The sequence below is a fragment of the Protopterus annectens genome, chromosome 9.part0 (genome assembly GCF_019279795.1).
Source record: "Protopterus annectens isolate FY-2018-M chromosome 9.part0, PAN1.0, whole genome shotgun sequence".
Lineage (NCBI taxonomy): Eukaryota > Metazoa > Chordata > Ceratodontiformes > Protopteridae > Protopterus > Protopterus annectens.
Genome location: NC_056743.1, coordinates 1884074548 through 1884096225, shown reverse-complemented (window position 1 = coordinate 1884096225; position 21678 = coordinate 1884074548).

Below are 21678 nucleotides of genomic sequence, written 5' to 3'. Positions count from 1 at the left end.
CAATAGTAAAGGAATCTATATATACATCTCTTTACAAAAGTGCCAAAGGCCATGACATAATTTACAGCCTGTTGATAGGTATATATTATTTCATGATGATATAACTCAGGATAGACATAAAAAGAATACCACACATGAATGTTCTTAAACACCTGCCTCCGTTACTGGTATTTTATAAACCAGTGCACTAGCACTGCATTCCATAGAAGAATTTGTAGGATGACCTTCTGTAAAACACATTTCAGGAGAAAGAACAGTGTTGAGTGAATTCTGCCCATTGTGGAAGTACATACAAAGATAAGGTGTTTAAAATGCTCATTATTAAACTGTTACATACACACCTTACACTTACCTTATCTCTCACTTGCATTTTAAGTGATAGATACATTACATACATTACTTTACACAGTGACACACCTTCCTAAATTTGACTGAAACTCTAAACACAGTCAACTAGTAAGGTACACCACACAAGAGCTTCTATTGACGTTGTCAAGGAACACACATTTCAAGGACATGTTATAACATTGTGGAAGACTGGAAAAGCAACTATGAAAAACAACACATAGCCATCTAGAGATCAAACCCCTTACCGCTTGTAGTGTACTGCCAATGTAGACATCACAGTGAAACTCCTACTTACACATATTGGGTTAATTTATACTTGTATAGTAAGTAAAAGGTGCATAATCTACATTACTTTACATACTGATACTTATCCCTGGATTCTGAAACCCTACCTAACTGAAATTCTCTAGCCCAGTGAAGAAGCAAGGTAAACTGTAGCAGAACCTGTACTGTTGTCAGAAAACACACATTTCGAGGGAATGTTACAGCATTGTGGAAAAATGGAAAAAGAACATCGTAAACAATTTCTTCCATACACTGTGCTGACAATGTACAGATCACTTCAAAACAACAATGAGCCATGCAAGTGCCAAAATCTGAAGCACAATAGACATATAGAAGATTAGAATGTTTCATTGAATGGGAAAGGAACACAGGTGATATAAAGTAAATGTAATTACACCTAAATGGAATTTAAATTCTAGCCTGTATCATTCATATTTCCTACACCAGATTATTAGTCAGTTATGCTACCAAATAATACATCGGGAGTGTGTTGTTTAAATACTTTTCAGGGCAACACAACATATGAAATCAGTAGACCAGTATGTATTCGAGGCCATGTCTGTGAAACACATCACACTGCAGAGGAATACAATCAATTTATGTTGTAAGAACATGAAATTGAAAATGCATTGCACCCTCAGGAAATTAGAACACTGAACACAGCATAACAAGACTGGACTCATTATATCATGAGAACGCTAAGCCTTAGAATCCGTAATTGGAAAAGTACTAACATTGCTATATGTTATTACCGTTTGGTGCACGCATGCATGCACAGCTCATTTTGGGAAAGTACTAACTTTACTATATGTCATTACCATTTGGTGACACGCACGCACAGCTCATTTTGGGAAGTACTAACGTTGCTATATGTTATTACCGTTTGGTGACACGCATGCACGCACAGCTCATTTTGGGAAAGTACTAACGTTGCTATATGTTATTACCGTTTGGTGACACGCATGCACGCACAGCTCATTTTGGGAAGTACTAACGTTGCTATATGTTATTACCGTTTGGTGACACGCATGCACGCACAGCTCATTTTGGGAAAGTACTAACGTTGCTATATGTTATTACCGTTTGGTGACACGCATGCATGCACAGCTCATTTTGGGAAAGTACTAACGTTGCTATATGTTATTACCGTTTGGTGCACGCATGCATGCACAGCTCATTTTGGGAAAGTACTAATGTTGCTATATGTTATTACCGTTTGGTGACACGCATGCACGCACAGCTCATTTTGGGAAGTACTAACATTGCTATATGTTATTACCGTTTGGTGACACGCATGCACGCACAGCTCATTTTGGGAAAGTACTAACGTTGCTATATGTTATTACCGTTTGGTGACACGCATGCATGCACAGCTCATTTTGGGAAAGTACTAACGTTGCTATATGTTATTACCGTTTGGTGACACGCATGCATGCACAGCTCATTTTGGGAAAGTACTAACGTTGCTATATGTTATTACCATTTGGTGCACGCATGCACGCACAGCTCATTTTGGGAAAGTACTAACGTTGCTATATGTTATTACCGTTTGGTGCACGCATGCATGCACAGCTCATTTTGGGAAGTACTAACTTTGCTATATGTTATTACCGTTTGGTGACACGCATGCATGCACAGCTCATTTTGGGAAGTACTAACGTTGCTATATGTTATTTCCATTTGGTGACACGCATGCATGCACAGCTCATTTTGGGAAAGTACTAACGTTGCTAAATGTTATTACCATTTGGTGACACGCATGCATGCACAGCTCATTTTGGGAAAGTACTAACGTTGCTATATGTTATTACCGTTTGGTGACACGCATGCATGCACAGCTCATTTTGGGAAAGTACTAACGTTGCTATATGTTATTACCGTTTGGTGCACGCATGCATGCACAGCTCATTTTGGGAAGTACTAACGTTGCTATATGTTATTACCGTTTGGTGACACACATGCATGCACAGCTCATTTTGGGAAAGTACTAACGTTGCTATATGTTATTACCGTTTGGTGCACGCATGCATGCACAGCTCATTTTGGGAAGTACTAACGTTGCTATATGTTATTACCGTTTGGTGCACGCATGCATGCACAGCTCATTTTGGGAAGTACTAACGTTGCTACATGTTATTACCGTTTGGCGCACGAATGCATGCACAGCTCATTTTTGGAAAGTACTAACGTTGCTATATGTTATTACCGTTTGATGACACGCATGCATGCACAGCTCATTTTGGGAAAGTACTAACGTTGCTATATGTTATTACCGTTTGGTGACACGCATGCATGCACAGCTCATTTTGGGAAAGTACTAACGTTGCTATATGTTATTACCGTTTGGTGCACGCATGCATGCACAGCTCATTTTGGGAAGTACTAACGTTGCTATATGTTATTACCGTTTGGTGCACGCATGCATGCACAGCTCATTTTGGGAAGTACTAACGTTGCTATATGTTATTACCGTTTGGTGACACACATGCACGCACAGCTCATTTTGGGAAGTACTAACGTTGCTATATGTTATTACCGTTTGGTGCACGCATGCATGCACAGCTCATTTTGGGAAGTACTAACGTTGCTATATGTTATTACCGTTTGGTGACACGCATGCATGCACAGCTCATTTTGGGAAGTACTAACGTTGCTATATGTTATTTCCGTTTGGTGACACGCATGCATGCACAGCTCATTTTGGGAAAGTACTAACGTTGCTATATGTTATTACCGTTTGGTGCACGCATGCATGCACAGCTCATTTTGGGAAGTACTAACTTTGCTACATGTTATTACCGTTTGGTGCACGCATGCATGCACAGCTTATTTTGGGAAGTACTAACTTTACTATATGTCATTACCATTTGGTGACATGCACGCACAGCTCATGTCATGAAATAATGGCAGTATTGTTTGTGCATGTGTAGGATTTTTTGTCACGTTTGCCATATGATCTGGAGTGCCATTTGTATTTGGTTCATATGACCATCTATATTGCTCTTTGTCAGCTGTTGTACAATGCATGACTACCCAAGGATGATTTAGAATTTTATGCTCATTCTCAACATGTGTGGTGGTGTGCTTATCTGTTTTTTAACATATTGTAGACTGGGAATAAGAGTTGGGGTGTGGCAGTGAAGAAATAGGAAGCAGGAAGTGGATACAACACAAGAGGTGAGTGATAAATATGAGAAAGGAGCCCATATCTGCCAATATCATAAATAAACAATTGAAGAAGAGTGCTGACATACTTTATGATAGAAGGTGCCAAAATCCAACACACACTTCACACATTGCTGATAGGAAGGAACACATGTTAACAATAAAAGAAAAATACATGCACATGGCTTTGAATCCCCTGCCTTTGGCAATCACCTTTTGTAGACCAGTGAATGAGCAATTGAAACCGCTGAAAACACATACTGAAAGTGCCTAGCAACAAACATTTCAGGGGAATTTTAGAACACTGTGGAATTCTGAAAAATGAAGATTGGTAAACAGCACATAACAATAATGGAATCCAAACCCTCCCTCATGTCTCTCAACAATGAACTTGTGACTTTTTGATTACAAGGAGTAATGGAAGCTGCTACAGTAGAACAATACACTTCATGTTGTTTCTTTATTTCTGGGTGTTACACATGCACATTCTGCTCATTTACAAGAATGATGACAAGATCATTTGTGTATGTAAAGGATTTTTCTTCATTTTTGCCACAGAATGGGGCCATCATTTTCCTGTTGTCCACAAGGATTAGTCAGACAATTAGGATGACCTGCTGGAACCAATCATGTTTAATTAAAGGTCTGTGAAATTCGGGTCTATATTATAACATCGAAGTCTATAAACATCGAATGTTATAATATCGACCCCATTCAATTGAAACACCAGAAAACTGAACAGTCAGAATAGCAATTTTTTTCCTAGGGAAAAAATTTGCTGTTCCAACAAACATACACACAACTCAAGCACACCAAAATAAATAATCCACACGCATACACTTTATGAAACCCTACACTAAACCAGACATACACCACTAGCTACCCACTTACCTTAATCCAACCCTAACCCTAAGGTCTCTAACTATCGCACACTCACCTTACCCGCTCTCTAACCCTAACTCACCTTCCCCACCCTAACCCTCACGTCAACACAATCGCACATTTACCTGACCCACGCCCTAACCCTAACTCACTTAACCCGCCCCTAACCCTAAAGTCTGTCACTCGCCTCACCCACGCCCTAACCCTAAAGTCCCTAACTACCGCACACTCACCTTACCCCAGTCCGTTGGCTCATTTACCTTAACCCGGTCCATAACCATCGCACCACACTTACCTGAACCCAATCTGTAACCTCCGTTCGCTCACTTCCCTAAACCTGGTCCATAACCATCTCACCACACCACTGTAAATACTGAAGCCATGGACCACCAAAATCTTACCCTAGGTAACATTTCGATATTCCGAGGCTTTGCTATTGTCAGCTTTCGCTCTAAAGGGTTCGATATTATAACATTCGAAGTTTTTGAACTTCAATGTTATAATATAGACCCGTGAAATTCAAGGTATGTGTGGGAATATATTTTTTGTGGGACAGCTGCCTTTTATGAGAGGGAAATTTGGGGAAAAAGTCAGGAAAGTAAGATGTGGGCAAGTGGAGCAGACAGGACCCACAGAGTATGAGGGTAACACAATGAGAGAGAAGAAACACAATGGTCAGAGAAACATCAGATTAAGAGAGAATCCAGTAGTCAAGGTGGGGTTGGATAATGTGCACAAGTGGTATTAGACACAAAAGGGAAGGTGACACCTGGTTTGGGGATAGGACTCAGTGCTTGGAGATACAATTCCTGCCAACTTCAACACAGTGAGAGATTACTCCTCATCCTGGGAGGTGTCACAACTGGCTCCTTCCTCAGAAGGTGAAGTCAGTGCTGGACAAGGAGGTGACTCAACAAGTTGCTTGAGCATGTTCTCTATAGGGCAAGTGTGGGAATTGAACCCCTGATCAGTATCATCCCCACAAGCTCTGCTAACTCTTGGTGAGTAACAAAACTGTCACCTCCACTTCCACTGCTACCAGCAGGTCTCGGTGTACCAGCCTCCAGTGTAGGGCTACTTGACACAGTCAGTGCTGGTAGGGCATGAGGTATGAAGGTAAATCTGGCAGGCTGAGACCTAGATGTGCTGGGTGTCTCTGATGGAAGTACTGCTGCTGCTACCACCTGTGGGGGAACAACAGACTGTGCCACCATTGTAGGTCCAGGTCTCTGTGCTACTGCATATAACAGTAACAGAAATGGAGAAATATTAAAAAGTGGAATGTATAGGAGTACAGAGGATAGGGAAAGAGACAGAAAAACAATGAGCATGCATTCATAAGTTTTCTGTATTCATACTCAGATACTGTGAGGAAAAAATAAGCTTAAACATTTATTTTAATAGAATGACCATTTTATCTTCCAGTGTACTATTTTAACTTTACACTGTGCATTGCAATAGCAAGATTGTTCCCTTTTTTGGAGGTATGAAATAAACCCTGAGACATCAGAACAACAATAATGCACAAATATTTAATGTGATAAACTACTTCCACAGCTATACATGAGAAGGCATGCAGAAGAAACATTCTAGCATCACACAGTCTGAGTAACTACAGTGATGAATGTGAATAATGACGTCCTGCTGTATAAATGTTATTGATAGTATTTTTAATTGCTGACTGGCCATTGCAAACTGATCTTCCTCTACAGCAGCTATACATATCCTGGTGCTCCCTTGGGTGTTCTAATTTATTCATATGCATTGTAATTCTGTTATAATAACTGATGACTACAATATGAACCATTAATAGAGTAAAAATACCTCCTCATAATAAGTAAAGTCTAACATTTTGCTTGCACACAGTAGTGGGATGTGAATAATTGACTAACTCCCCTAAGAAACTGTTACCTACAAGCTATACTTGGTAATCCTTTCTAAGTATAATAATTTTGTATTACTCATACCCCTACCATCAGTATTTTCATTGTCAATTTTCAGAAAAACACTATTTCTGTTAGTGTGTCTTCTTTCTGTTATTGCGCTCACACAGAAACTTTCATCTTTAATTGAGCTTCCAATTCTATATACACATCAGAATTAACATATCAGCTTCAGACTTTTCCACATTCTTCACATGATTACCTAACACTGATATTTTCTTCCATTCATCTAAATGTTTTAGCTCATTAAGCAAATATATTTATTTGCAGCTGAACAGTACTAATATATACATTAGGAAATATACAACCTTACTGATTGCTTTTGTATTCAGAATTTGCCCAGGTTCACACTACTTCCCTATCCAACCCCCAATTTCCACCTACTCCCAAATGAACTACATTTATGCTTTATTATACCATGACCCCCCCAAAACGTGCACACTGATTGGCCAGCGTGCACATTGTAAATCGAGTTATACTAATGGGAAAAGGTCTGGTCGCCCAGACTTTTTTCCATTAGTATAACTCTAAAACACTGTCCCTCTATGTTCAATGCGTTTAACATGGCGAGACAGCTTTAAAATAAGCAACGGAGATCTCCGTTTCTTATTTTAAAGCTGTCTCGCTATGCTAAACCCATTTAACATAGCGAGACAGGTTTTAAAAAGCAACGGAGAAAGCAAGATCTCCGTTGCTTTTCTGTTCGCTATGTTAAATGGGTTTAACATGGCGAGACAGTTAAAATAAGCAACGGACATCTCCGTTGCTTATTTAAACTGTCTCGCTATGTTAAACCCATTTAACATAGCTAAAACAGTAAAAAGCAACGGAGATCTTGCTTTCTCCGTTGCTTTTGCTCAACTCTGATGTACTGTGCAGGCGCGCAGTACATCAGCTCTACCGCGGATGCCAGACATCTGCGGAAGGGCAGTAAACAGGCATTATACTATGCCATTATTTATGAAAAGTAATAGTTTCTTTTCTTAAATAATGTCATGGTATAATAGCAATAACCCACTTCTGGGTGTGGGTAATGCTGTATTTACCCACGGTTGGCTTTGTTTGGTCCCTAGGGCTTCGCCCTCGGGACCAAACCACGCCAACCATGGGTAAATCCAGCATTACCCACACCCAGGCGTGGGTTATTGCTATATTCACTCCGCCTCTTTCTGTTTTCCACTTATCCATACAGTTTTATACACCCTGTCTCTGTAACTCTACCACAGCACTAATCCTTCCTGCTTTAACTATAACAGAATTTCCTCTCCACATCTCTCTCTCTCTAAAAAATGGGCAGTCTACCTTTTCTTTCTACCTAAAAGATCCAACTTTACATTTTTATCACAGTGACCCTCTTTCAAAGACGAATCATTCTTCTTCCCAATATTCCTTTCTGTCCTTTCATATATGGCATTTATTTTCAAACTAGCACGTAGTATACATAACAGTACTGTTACAATCTCCTCATCCATTTCACATCATACTCAGATTTACTGTAAAATCTCTCCTAGACTATTTAGTATTACCCTTATAAATTCCCCTAAAATCAAATTCCTACATACAAAGTGTAAGATCTTTACTTTTAAGTCTCAAATCTTCCTGATAAAATCCTTTCTCCTAAACAACTACTTCTCTTCTCAGTTCTCACATTTCCCCCCTGTCCAGAGATCTCTACTCAAACGTAGGTCCTTCCCACTCACACACAACCATATCCCAAATCAAAAAGCTAACTTTGGTCATTCTTAACGTTTGACGCATCTGATATAAAATAACTGATGTCCATGCCTGGGTAGCTCAACATACTCCTACTGTCTTACCCACTACAGAAACATGGCTTAAATATAACATAAATGATTCTGAAATTCTGTCAGCTGGGTACAACATAATCAAAACATATAGAACAAATAAAAAATTAGTGGAATTGACTTATTCTACCCCAGCTATTGCACTTTTACCTCATACTCTAATCCTTTTTTCCAAAATTTGGTAATTCTGAGCTGCTTATCACATTTTAAAGGTAGAGAATAAAAGTCTATGTAACGCTGTACACTATATTCCCTGAGGTCAAAGTATTTCAGTAGTAGGAGATATTGTATCCTGGATATCACTACAATTACTAGTGAAACCATACCCCCAGGTAGCATCAATATATACTTGCAAAATCTATCAGTGAACTTCCCAACTACAAGCACAAAATCTCTTTGGATTCTCACAAATCATTACAACACCAACTAAATATGACAAAACTGTAACCATGGCTCCGCATTAGACTGGACCTTAGTTTCTGATCCAGATAAATATACTCTAGCTTGCAGTCTCCCTTGCACCTTAAGCAGCCAGCTACCAGAGTATGCCTCGAGTGAAAATCCCACGTGTCCAAAGAATATAACTGGAGAATGAGTCATAATCTAACATCCAGCCAACAGTCCTTTATTAATATATTAACCCCCACATGTTGCACTCCCTACCCCTCAATGATGCAGTAAATTATTTTATTACATTAATTACCATAGCTCCCCTTCACTCAAAAACAACAAATTAACTATTCTCCACAGTTATCAAAGTCAGGCAAACAATTAATAACACACAGGAATAAGGCATGGAAATAATGACTGAACAACAAAACTATCACAAAACTACAACATTTCAGACATCTCCACAATCAAGTGAAAAACATGTTGCTAAAACAAAACCAACACTAAACTACAGCACTTCAGACATCTCCAAAATCAAGTTAAAAACATGTCGCTAAAGACAATAAGCAGTTTTATATAGACCGTCAAGCTACCAATAAAAGTAACCCTGAAAATTCTGGTAATTCATAAATTCACTACATAAACCTGGAACCAAAAGTGACCCAAACCCATATCCTGGTGAATCACCTCTTCAAATTGCCACTCTGTTTAATACATATTTTATCATTTTTTTATTTTTTATTTCTTCAAGTCTTTTGGGTTTTTAATGCCATGACAGGAATGGACCCTATTCCTATGTCAAAGTATGGTTTCAGTCTTTAATGTTAGCTAGAAGTGCTCTTCACAGCACCTGCAATGTAGCCAGTAATGACTCCTAACTGCAATTCATACAGAGTTCATAGGTTCATAGGTTCATAGGTTCATACTAGGCTATCTGCCCTAGGGCATTTATAAGCCTAGCCAGAATGTGTTTGGCTTTCGCCACCCATTTTAAATTTATTTTGCTATGCCCTTTTACGAGGTTAGTATACTGTGCCTCTGTCTAACAGTGACACAGAAGTGATACCCGGGATAAACCTATGATCTCCCATCCACTCATCAAGATTCCTCTTGAAGAGAGTCAATGAGGGACTCTGCCTAACCTGGACTGGGATTTTATTCCAGAGTGAAGGGAGCCTCTGGGTTATGAATCTGTCCCATGTCCTATTTATTTCAGTGTTGAGGTTCAAGTCTCTCGAGCGCGTAGCTCGATGGATTTGGATTTTCTGAGGTGCAGCATGTCCATTAATTCCGGGTTGGACATGGCTTTATACGTCAGGCACAGATCGCCTCTGAACAGGCGGTATGCCACTGAGCAGAGCTGGAGTTTCTTTAACCGGGCAGCATATGGCATCTGTTTGAGCCCTTTGATCCTCTTGGTGAGGTACTTTTGGGGTCTTTCCAGTTGCTGCAGGTGTCTGGTAAGGTACATCCCAAAAGGGGCATTGTACTCAATTATGGGCCTGATGAGGGATGAGTAAAGAGGCACGATGACCTCCCCTGATCTAGATGTGAATCCCTTCATGATTAGGTGGGCTATATAAAATGTTTTTCTAACCACTTTGGCCACGTGGTTGTCAAATGAGAGATTGCTATCAACATGGGTCCCCAGGTCCCTAATTACTTCTTCTGTACTTAATGGATTACCACCTATGTGGTAATTTGTGGGCACTTTGTTTTTGCCAAAGGGGATCACTATACACTTTTTGGCATTTAGCTTGAGGCCATGGTTCTGGCCCCAGTTGTCTGTTTCTATGAGGCCCTTTTGGAGGATGCTTGTGTCGGCTGGAGAGTCGATTATGGCACCCAGTTTGCAGTCATCTGCGAACTTGGTCAGCCACAGTCCTTCCGTGTTGGCCTGTACCTCCGAGAAATATATACCGAACAAGAGAGGTCCCAGGACTGAGCCTTGTGGGACACCACTTGTAACTGGTTTGGAGTCTGACATGGCTCCAGCAATTCTAACCATGTGGGTTCTGTCCTTGAGCCAGTTTGCAATCCATCTAGTGACATAGGGGTTTATATTTAAGCTGGTGAGCTTATCTATAATGCCCAAATGGGGTATTGTATCGAAGGCTTTTGTGAGGTCCAGGTAGGCTGTGTGGACCACCTTCCCCTCGTCAATGGCCTTGGTGACGGTTTCAAAGAAATCAACCAGGTTTAAGAGGCAGGATCTGCCCTTAACAAAGCCAAACTGGGTAGGATCCAGTGTCTGTAGGTCCCCAATATCTTTATTTATGAGGTCCATGCAGACCAAGCTAGTCAGGCTTATGGGGCGATAGTTTCCAAGATCCGTTGAGGCACCACCTTTTGCTGTACGCAACTCTTTGGGCACATATCCTGTAGTAAGGCTGAGATTGAACAGTAGTTTTATGTTTGGGTTTAGCTCTTCTTGGAGTTCATGTAGGACGCAGCCCGGGACACCGTCTGGTCCCACTGATGCTGTGTTTTTTGCTTTGGAGAGTGCGGCTCTTACCTGAGCATCTGAGATGTGAGGGGGGCAGCACTCTGCTGGGATAGATTTTTGCCCTTTTGTTGGGGAGTGGGGGGAGAAGTTTGCGCTGAACCTGTCAGCTGGGATGTTGGCAATGTCTGTGGGTTCAGTATAATTTTTGTCATTTTGGACTAATTCTGAGCATATCTGGGAATTACCACCCAGGTTCCTAACATAACTAAAGAAAGCCTTGTGATTATCCTTAGTGTCCTGTGCAATTTTTCTCTCGAAGCTGGCATTAGACAATTTTATGAGTGCCCGTAGTTTTTTGCTAATACTGATCAGTGATGCCTTCCCTTTTTGGGATTTTGCTCTATCATTTAGTAGCTTCCTCCTTCTATTGTATAGTTTGTTTATGGCTGGGGTCCACCAGACAGGACGTCTGCCTTTGGAGGATTGGGTCTTGGTTTTATTTGGGATCGCATGATCCATGCATTTCTGAAGGTGTTCATAGAATGCATTTATAAAGGAGTCTGTGGTCTTGGCCGTATTTTCCACAGGCCCGGGGGCTTTGAAGGATTCCACCTCGGTTTTGAGGAGTGTGAAATTTGCTTTAGAGAAGTTTTTCACTGTGGTTTTCAGGGCAGAGGCTGGGGTCGGGATGTGAATATCCAGTGAGATTAGTTTATGGTCTGATCTTACCAGTGAGGGATACACTTCTGGTCTGGAGCATAGAGTCCCCATGTTGGTGATGATCAGGTCCAGTATGTTTTCCCCTCTTGTGGAAGTGGTAACAAGTTGTTCCATAGCATTTGAGTTTATAAATTCTAGGAACCTTTGGGCTAGGGTGTTGGAGCTAGAGTAATGCTCCCAGTCTATGTTTAGGTAGTTGAAGTCGCCCAATATAATGGTGTTTGGAGAGACCTTCATATTTTCCAGTGTTCTCAGAAAGGCCGAGTGGGGTTCCTGGGTTTGGGAGGGTGGTCTGTAGCAGGCTATAAACTGGAAGGCAGTTTTACCCACTGTTAGTTGCACATGGATAGTCTCTGATGCTTTGTGCTTTGCTACCAACCTGGAGGTGTGGGTATCTTTGATGAATATCGATACTCCCCTCCTTTTGTGGTTCAGTCCAAGTTTTGGGGCCGAAAAGCATGGTATGAGGTATAACCTGGTAGTGCTGGGGTGCTCTCGAGAGCCCTGAACCAGGTTTCTGTTACTGCACAGATATCGATGTTCTCTATGCTAAGGAGAGTTTCGAGTGCGTGCATCTTGAGGTTTAGACTTCTGGCGTTGAGTAGCATTACTCTTAGTTTCTTATCCCTTGTGATACCTATGGAGGTGGGTTTGTCTTTTGAGCCTTGCCTAAAAAAGGCACTATGGGGGTAGCAAGAGCCTTTGCCAATATCCGAAAGCCCAGGGGTGACAGGTGCAAGCCGTCCCTAGCGAAGCAACGTGGCTTGTCGAGCATATCATCCCAAGATGACAGGCATTGGATCCCCTTTGAATGACACCAGTACTTAAGCCAGTTGTTGAAATTGATCATCTTGCCTTCATATTGTGGCATCATTCTTGGTGAGGGTAAGATGCTACTCAAGGTCAAGGTCATACCGGCCTGGGCTACATGCTCAGAGAGCTTCTTTATGTCTCGTTTCATGTAGTCCAGGGAGGTATGTCTCAGGTCATTCACACCAGTATGGACAATGACTGAGTCATATTTGTACTTGCCTTGGAGTGACCTGAGTGCTTGTGTTATGTGGCAGATCCTAACGCCTGACAGGCTGCTCACCGTGACCCTCTCCTTGTTCAGCCTGGTGAGCGGGACGTCAGTGTGCCTGACGATAGAGTCACCTATTACAAGTGTATCAGGTTTGTTGTTTAGTCTTAATGGCTGTGACTGTTTGGCACACTGGCTTTGTGAGATATGTGTTGCACGTGTTTTGTTTTGGGGTAGCGGTTGCTTGGGTGTCTGCTTTGGAGGTCTCTGCTGCTTAGGCAGATCTTTATTTAGAGCCTCCGAGTATGTTTTTGTGTGATTATGTGTTTGGTTTGCTGTCGTGGTAGGTCTATGTGAGACTGGAATTGTAGTGAGTGTGGTTTCCTTCTCCTCCTCACTGGTTATGCCAGTAGTGAGTTGAGAGAGCTTAGCCTCCAGTTTGGCTATATGGTTGCATCTCTCATATATGTTGGAATTTGTTGGGAGGAGGAGAGGGTTGTCTGTGTACATGAGGCAGTTGTAACATTGCCTCAAGATTCCCAGATTCACCAGCTGGACCAGAGAGGAGATTGACAACTGACATTTGGACATGCTAGAATAATATTGGGAATTCCTTAATAATTGAAAACAAGGGCCAGTGGGGAGTGAGGGTGTAGTGCTTTTAATTTTTAGTGCTGACTTATATAATTGCTTTAACGAGGAAGTGCCAGGTAACTTAAGTGCAATGTGTTACAGGTAACTTAAATGCAAAAATGACAAACAGTAACTTTCTTTCAAGTAAAACAAGGAAATAAGTACAGTAAGCAATGCAGATATCACTAGTGATCCACAGAAGTGCTGAGAAGCCACGTATTAGGTGGAATTAGTGTTCCAGGAAAATAACAAGCAAACAAACAACAAGCATATAAACAAAGCTAGATTCAGCAGGCCTGGATCTAGTCTATGCTACAGCAAACAAGGTGTACCAATTTCAGTAAGATAAAGTTCAAATATTCAGGCACTATAAACCTTTAACCAGAAATTCCCAGCTCAGAAGGGCAGAGTCCAGCCTCTTCTCCCACAAGAGTGCAGACCACGAACTTTCTTACTGTAAAATAACTGGCCTGAAGCCCAAGTGCTTAAACCAGAACTAATACACTTTAAGAATAACAGACACTGGGCTCTCAGTCAGCAGTTCCCAACTTAGAAGGATGAAAGCTACCTGTCCTGCCACCACAGTGCATGCCACAAACCTTCCTAATGTAAAACAACTGGTCTGAAGCCCAAGTGCTTAATCCAAAAGACTTAGAATGATAGCTACACTTTAATCAAGTTACTACCAAGCAGTAATAAATACAATTGAATACTTTAGAGAATGTCTGGATTAGTGCTCAAGTTACACAAACAAAGCTAGATCCAGCAGGCCCGAATCCAGTCATATCAGTAATATTTCAAAGTGCAATTGTAATTTTTTTTTTATAAGACCTATTCCTCCTACTCCTATTGGAACGGTCTGGGCATTCTTCTTCCACATTGCCCTCATTTCGTAGTATTTTATGACTTTGTGTCTCTCTGTACATAAGACACTGTAGTCACTGGGTGTAGCAATATCAATGATCAATGCTACTTTTGTCTTCTTTTCATGGACTACAATATCTGTTTTTCTCCCATCTATTTTTGAACTGTTGGTAATGGGTTGGCCTAAGTAATATATTCATCATTTTATATAATGCTTTGTGTCTCATGCTTCAGATGATTTCAGCTACTTCAATATTATAACATTTACATTATTCCCATTGCAACAGTCTTACCATATTATTATGCCTTTCAGTATACAATCCTTCTGCCATTAGTATATCACAGCCAGCAAACATATATGATTGTTTCCAATTCTGTTTTACAGTTTCTGCATGTGTCTGTTTCTCCTACATGTTCAATAGACATTGTAATCCAATGTGTATGTAGTCCCTACCTTGGGGTGGCAATATTAACAATTTATCTTTTGGTTTAAATTCACATCTCCTTAACCATTCCTCCATTTGATCCTGATCAACATGAGGTTGTCCCGAGAGTTTTCTGTACTTGCAGGTATACTTATGCATTTTACATATGTCTTGTCTTCTCATCTGATCCTTCACCTTATATTATTTTTCTTTTTTTTTTAGCACTTTCAGTTGCTGGCTGATTTTTATCTACTTCTGGTTTGATTTCCGTTCCAGCTTGACACCAATATGCTTCTGCTAAACTAAACAAGGAAATCATCTTACACTTATTCTCCTCATGTTTTAAAACTTTCACTATGTTTGGGTCTTGTGTGGTCAGCAGATATGTACGCAGTCCTATGATTGCCGATCTATATATGTAATCAATTTTAGGAAAGCCCATACCTCCTTCAGAATGAGGAATATATATAGTCTTGGTATGCAATCATTATTATAAATCATTTGATAAGCATGAAGCATCCTTCTTATTTTGCTGTTGAACCCATCCAGTACCTTTTGGGACTAGTCAATCACTCGAAAAGTGTAAGTTAGGACAGGAAGAGCAATTGGTTTATGGCTTGGACTTTGTTCCTAATGTCAGTGCTGTTTTCAGTATTAATTGCTGTCTTCTAATATATTTCTTATTAAGTTTCATTCACGTTTGTTTGTGTTTTAGTGTTGACTCTTCATCAGTTCCCAAACATTTATACACTCTCTCTTGCTCAAGTTCTTTTATATCACATTCCTATCCTGGGCTGATGTTTTGTTGGTGCTTCAGCTTTCCTGATTTAAAGGTTGCTTCTGTACATTTATCAGGACCAAATGACATTCTTATCTCATCAGAAAATATTTTGATCACTTTCAGTTGTGCTTTCATTTCCTCATCTGATGAAGTATGCAGATTTAAATCATCCAGAAAAAAGAAGATGATAAATCTTTATACTTTGTTGTTTTCTGGGAACCAAATGAAAGTCATGACCTATTCTGTTAAGTAGATAGTTTAATGGGTTATGGGCAAGACAAAAGAGCAGCGGTGACAAAGAGTCACTGAAATATCCCCCTTTGAATTTTTATCCATGGAATGATAATTGGCCCTTTATCATCACTTAACTGCAAAGTGATTTGCCACTGTTTCATGGTTGCTGTAATGTAACTGATCCAGTGAATGGTGCATCCTATACATTTTAAGCACTCTTTTAACCATGAATAAGGGATACTGCCAAATGCTGTTTTGCAGTTTATCCCAGCCATACTTAGATTATTTCCATTTTTACAGTTTTCCATTATGACTTTATTTAACAACAAGTGATCCTTTGTTCCATATGACTTTCTTTTGTTACCCGTTTTTTTTTCTGTTGCCATCATTGAGTTTTCTTTTAAATGACTATAAACTCATCAGCATCAATTTCAGTGTACAGCTTATACATTGTCAGAAGGCAAGTTATTGGTCTATAGTTTTTAGGAGAGCTTGCAGGTTCACTCTTAAGTAGGAGTATCGTTTTTCCTGTTGTTAATCAGGGTGTGCATAGAAAAAATTCTTCCTCCAGGCTAAAACTTCATGTAAAGATTTTAATACTTTTAGCCAGAAGTTAGGTAGTGCATCTGGGCCTGGGCATTTTCAATTATAAGCTTTTCTTAACTTTGTTTCAATCTCTCTGGCTGTTACTGCATTCAATTTCCTATCCTGTATGTTTGAAATTCTTATTATTTCTCTTGCATCTTCTATCCATTCAGCATCTTTGTTATGTTCCACAGAATCTTCATAGATATTTCTCCAAAATGTATCTATTTCTTTTTTTGGTGGTGTTTCATTTCCTTTGCCTTGTTTCTCAGTTCTCTATAAAACTTTTTTTGGGTCATCAATAAATTGCTTATTTTGTGCTTTTCCTTTATATGTATCTGCATATCTTCTAAGTTTTTCTGCCTGCACTGATATTTTTAGTTTATTATTTGTGATAGTGCACAATAGATCCTGATCTGTTCTGCTACTGTGTGTTGCTTTCATCATGTCTGTCAACAGTATAACCAGTCTAACGATAAATACCTCCAACCATCACACGTCCTGAAAACTAAATTCCCCTAGGACCTTTCCTATAACAATTTCCTCTCAAAATACAATATCAAATATATATCTACCTTCTTTCCAAACAGAGTCCACACAAGAACCCTTAACAAATTCTATAAAGTTCTCATTACCACCTGTCCCTACAAATCTCATAAAAATCTCCTACATAAATTGAAACTTAGCTGAACCTCTGCAGACAACCTTCCTCCTGTACCTTAAACTATCTTCAGATTCCATAGAATACCCTGTCATCATCCTTTTGAACAGATCTATTAGTGAAATATATGTCCCAGTAGTATGGAAAAATTCATGCATCATTTCTTGTATAGAGGAGGCAAGTCCACTACCGTATCTAATTATTTTCCTACTGTGATTCTATCCCCTCTCTCCATTATATGAGAGATGTGTCCACCACCAACTCCTCAACTATCTTCTCCAGAATGATCTATTCACCCCTACTCAACATGGTTTTATGCCAGCCCATATTACAATGACAGCTGTGCTTAAACTGTATTAATCTGTACAAATTGTATGTTACATGCATCGAATTATGTTTTTGTATAATACTGTTTGTATCTACTAACTGCTTTGAATATTGCGTACTGTTACACTAACTGCTTTGTGAAGCTTTTCTCCCCGGACCTCCACTGAAAATGGGCTCTTTTGACCCAGTGGACTTTCCCAGTAAGCAAATGCCAAGAAAATAAATAAATATATAATTGCTTAAAACTAAGACAATGGTGGGCCCTATGAAGGAGGCTGGTGGCAAATTTAGCTACTTTATTGTAACAGGAGGCAAGTTTCTTTCTTTGAGTATTGTTTATGTTTGTTAGGATAGGAGCAGTGTATAAGACAGTCGGCAGTAAGAAGGTGGTGGCTAGAGTTTGTCTTGCAATATCCATAAGAAATCTATTGACCCTATAAAGGGAGCCTAGTTTCTGGTGGGTAGATTTAATGGTGTGCAGTATATACTGGTCATATTTAAGATTATCATCTAGGTTAACACCTAGAAGTTTACTGTGAATTACAGTTTCAATAACAGTATTATTTGCTGACTTTATGGTAACAGATTGCTTTTGATTTTGGCAAATTTATGAAGTGAAAAGCATTAACTTAGTTTTCTTGGGGTTGAGTTGGAAGTTTTATTCTTTAAGCCATGTTTCTACAGAGGGGAAAGATTTTTGGGTAATGTCTTGGAGATTATTTATTGTTGAGGCTACACATATTAATGCTGAGTCATCTGCATACTGAACTAAAGTAGCATGGTGAACAGAGGTGTGGAGGTCATTAATAAATATATTAAATAGGAGAGGACCCAGGATAGGGCACTGAAGGACACCTGCGGTAACTGATTTAAAGGATGACTAGGTTTGTTGCCATTTAACAGCTTGTTGCCTTTCGTATAGGTAGCACAACAAGGACTATTGTGAAAGCCCTTTAAGGAGAGTCGATTGAGCAGTTGCTGGTGTGAGACAGTATGAAATGCCTTTAACAAGTATAAGTACATGGTGGACACAAGAAGATCATTGTTTGTATGTTGGTTTATTATACTGGCAAAATGTAGTCGAGCAGTAGTGGTGCTGTGCTGGGACCTAAAGCCAAGTTGCTTTTTGAGAGAAGGATATTTGAGGTTAGGTTCTGCATCAGCTGCATATGGATGCATTTCTCTAATACTGTGGAGAGGGGGAAAGAATTGCTATTGGTCTGTAGTTATTAAACTCTAAACATGTACCATCTTTGTGCAGTGGTATGATATATGATTGTTTTTCTACAGTGATGGGATGTATCTTTCTGCTATAGACCTATAACAGGGAAGACTATGACTTCTGCAGCCATTTTAGGTAGTCTGATGGTAATTGGGCTACAGCTACAGAGATAGTTTTTAGTTTAAGGAGGAACTTCCTTATGATTCAGGTACGTACTGGACTAAAATTGAAGAGCTGTTGTGGTTTTGACTGGACATGGGTAGAGTGAGGGGCAGATGTGTTAGTGTCTAAGAGAGATAATATTGATTGTATAAAGTAGGAATTAAATTGTGTGGGGAGAGAGAGTCTGTCATATTGTCTGGTTTTGGAGAGGGATTAGTGGTCTTGCCAGGGTGGAGTAATTTATTAAGTGATGACCAAAAATGTTTTGGGCTGTTTGTATGTTTGTCTTGTAGGTTGGTATAGTATGTTTGCTTATCCTGTTTGACATAGAGTTTTGCAAGGTTTCTAAGATGTCTAAATCGATGGAGAGCATTTTGAGTTCTATTTTTATACCACTTTTTCTAGGCTTTAACTTTTATCATGAATTTTTGTTTACTTTGTCAGTCATTGTGTGGTGTAGACATTGCAGACAGTGGAACACCCACTTATAATGTTGAACAAATGGGCAACATGTGGAACACTTACTGACACATGACCAGCAATTACACTCAGGAATTTCACAGCATGTTTAAAATGCGTAGGGTTAGAGTTATAAAAAGCTGTTTTGATGAATTCACATTATTCATTGTAATTTACCACGCATATCAGTTAAGTAAATTGCTAACACATAAACATGTGATAGACCCTTTCAATGTGGAAATGCAAAGAGCATGGCCCTTTAAATTTTACATTGAGAAACATTACTCATAATGAGGTATGGTAGACCCTTTCAATGTGGAAATGCAAGAGCATGGCTCTTTAAATTTTACATTGAGAAACATTACTCATAATGAGGTATGGTAGACCCTTTCAATGTGGAAATGCGAAGAGCATGGCTCTTTAAATTTTACATTGAGAAACATTACTCATAATGAGGTATGGTAGACCCTTTCAATGTGGAAATGAAGAGCATGGCTCTTTAAATTTTACATTGAGAAACATTACTCATAATGAGGTATGGTAGACCCTTTCAATGTGGAAAGGTGAAGAGGATAGCTCTTTAAATTTTACAGTGAGAAACATTACTCATAATGAGGTATGGTAGACCCTTTCAATGTGGAAATGCGAAGAGCATGGCTCTTTAAATTTTACATTGAGAAACATTACTCATAATGAGTTATGGTAGACCCTTTCAATGTGGAAATGCAAGAGCATGGCTCTTTAAATTTTACATTGAGAAACATTACTCATAATGAGGTATGGTAGACCCTTTCAATGTGGAAAGGCGAAGAGCATGGCTCTTTAAATTTTACATTGAGAAACATTATTCATAATGAGGTATGGTAGACCCTTTCAATGTGGAAATGTAAAGAGCATGGCTCTTTACTTTTTACATTGAGAAACATTACTCATAATGAGGTATGGTAGACCCTTTCAATGTGGAAATGCGAAGAGCATGGCTCTTTAAATTTTACATTGAGAAACATTACTCTTAATGAGGTACGGTAGACCCTTTCAATGTGGAAATGTAAAGAGCATGGCTCTTTAAATTTTACATTGAGAAACATTACTCATAATGAGGTACGGTAGACCCTTTCAATGTGGAAATGCGAAGAGCATGGCTCTTTAAATTTTACATTGAGAAACATTACTCATAATGAGGTATGGTAAACCCTTTCAATGTGGAAATGTGAAGAGCATGGCTCTTTAAATTTTACATTGAGAAACATTACTCATAATGAGGTATGGTAGACCCTTTGAATGTGGAAAGGCTGAAGAGCATGACTCTTTAAAGTTTACATTGAGAAACATTACTCATAATGAGGTATGGTAGACCCTTTCAATGTGGAAATGCGAAGAGCATGTCTCTTTAAATTTTATATTGAGAAGCATTACTTATAATGAGATATGGTAGACCCTTTCAATGTGGAAAGGCGAAGAGCATGGCTCTTTAAATTTTACACTGAGAAACATTACTCATAATGAGGTATGGTTAAAAGGTATGAGCATGAAAATTTCCCAGTCCTTGTAATGTGGGCTTCCTCTACAAGCATAGAGCTCTCCACATGCACTCAGCATCACACACAAATCAGTGCAATGTCTATCAGGTTTGTTTGCCACACAAACTGAGCTATTACAAAACAATAATAAGATTATCCATAATAAGTACAATCATTGCGCACAGAGGAGTAATCTTTATGATGTAAGTATGAATAAAAGCCCAATTCATCATCACATTAAAGAGTATAGACTTGTGTTTGAACCCTGCAAACCTGATAAATAACTGTTGATCCAGAGGATTATCTGGAACTTTAATAACTTATGTTGTACTTTTAACGAACGACTTCTTTGTAGAAGGGTAGTTTTTTTGTGTGTTCCTTAGTGTATGGCTGGAAGTAAGAATCACAGCTGTTATTTCCAGTGTGCTTTCCATACCAACAGAGATATGCCAGTAAAAAAGAAATTATTTTAGGCTTATCCATCTCTGCCCCAACACAAACACATAAACAACCCGCAATCCAACATTTACTGAGTCTGAAAATTATGCGGTTTTAGAGGCCATCGGTCTCAATGGAAAATGGCTCTTTGCTTAAAAGTCTGTTGACCAGCCCTTCAATGACTGTGTCTGGCATAAGGCTGTCAAAGGTATCAATGCTATGGGTGGTGAGGATCAAAATTTTGACATGGTACACCACCAAGTGACTAGTTTGATCTGTGCTGCCAACTACAGACAAGTATCTGTGGCACAGGAATGGAGGGTGGTGAGACATGGGATATCTAATGAACCCGCACTTATGCA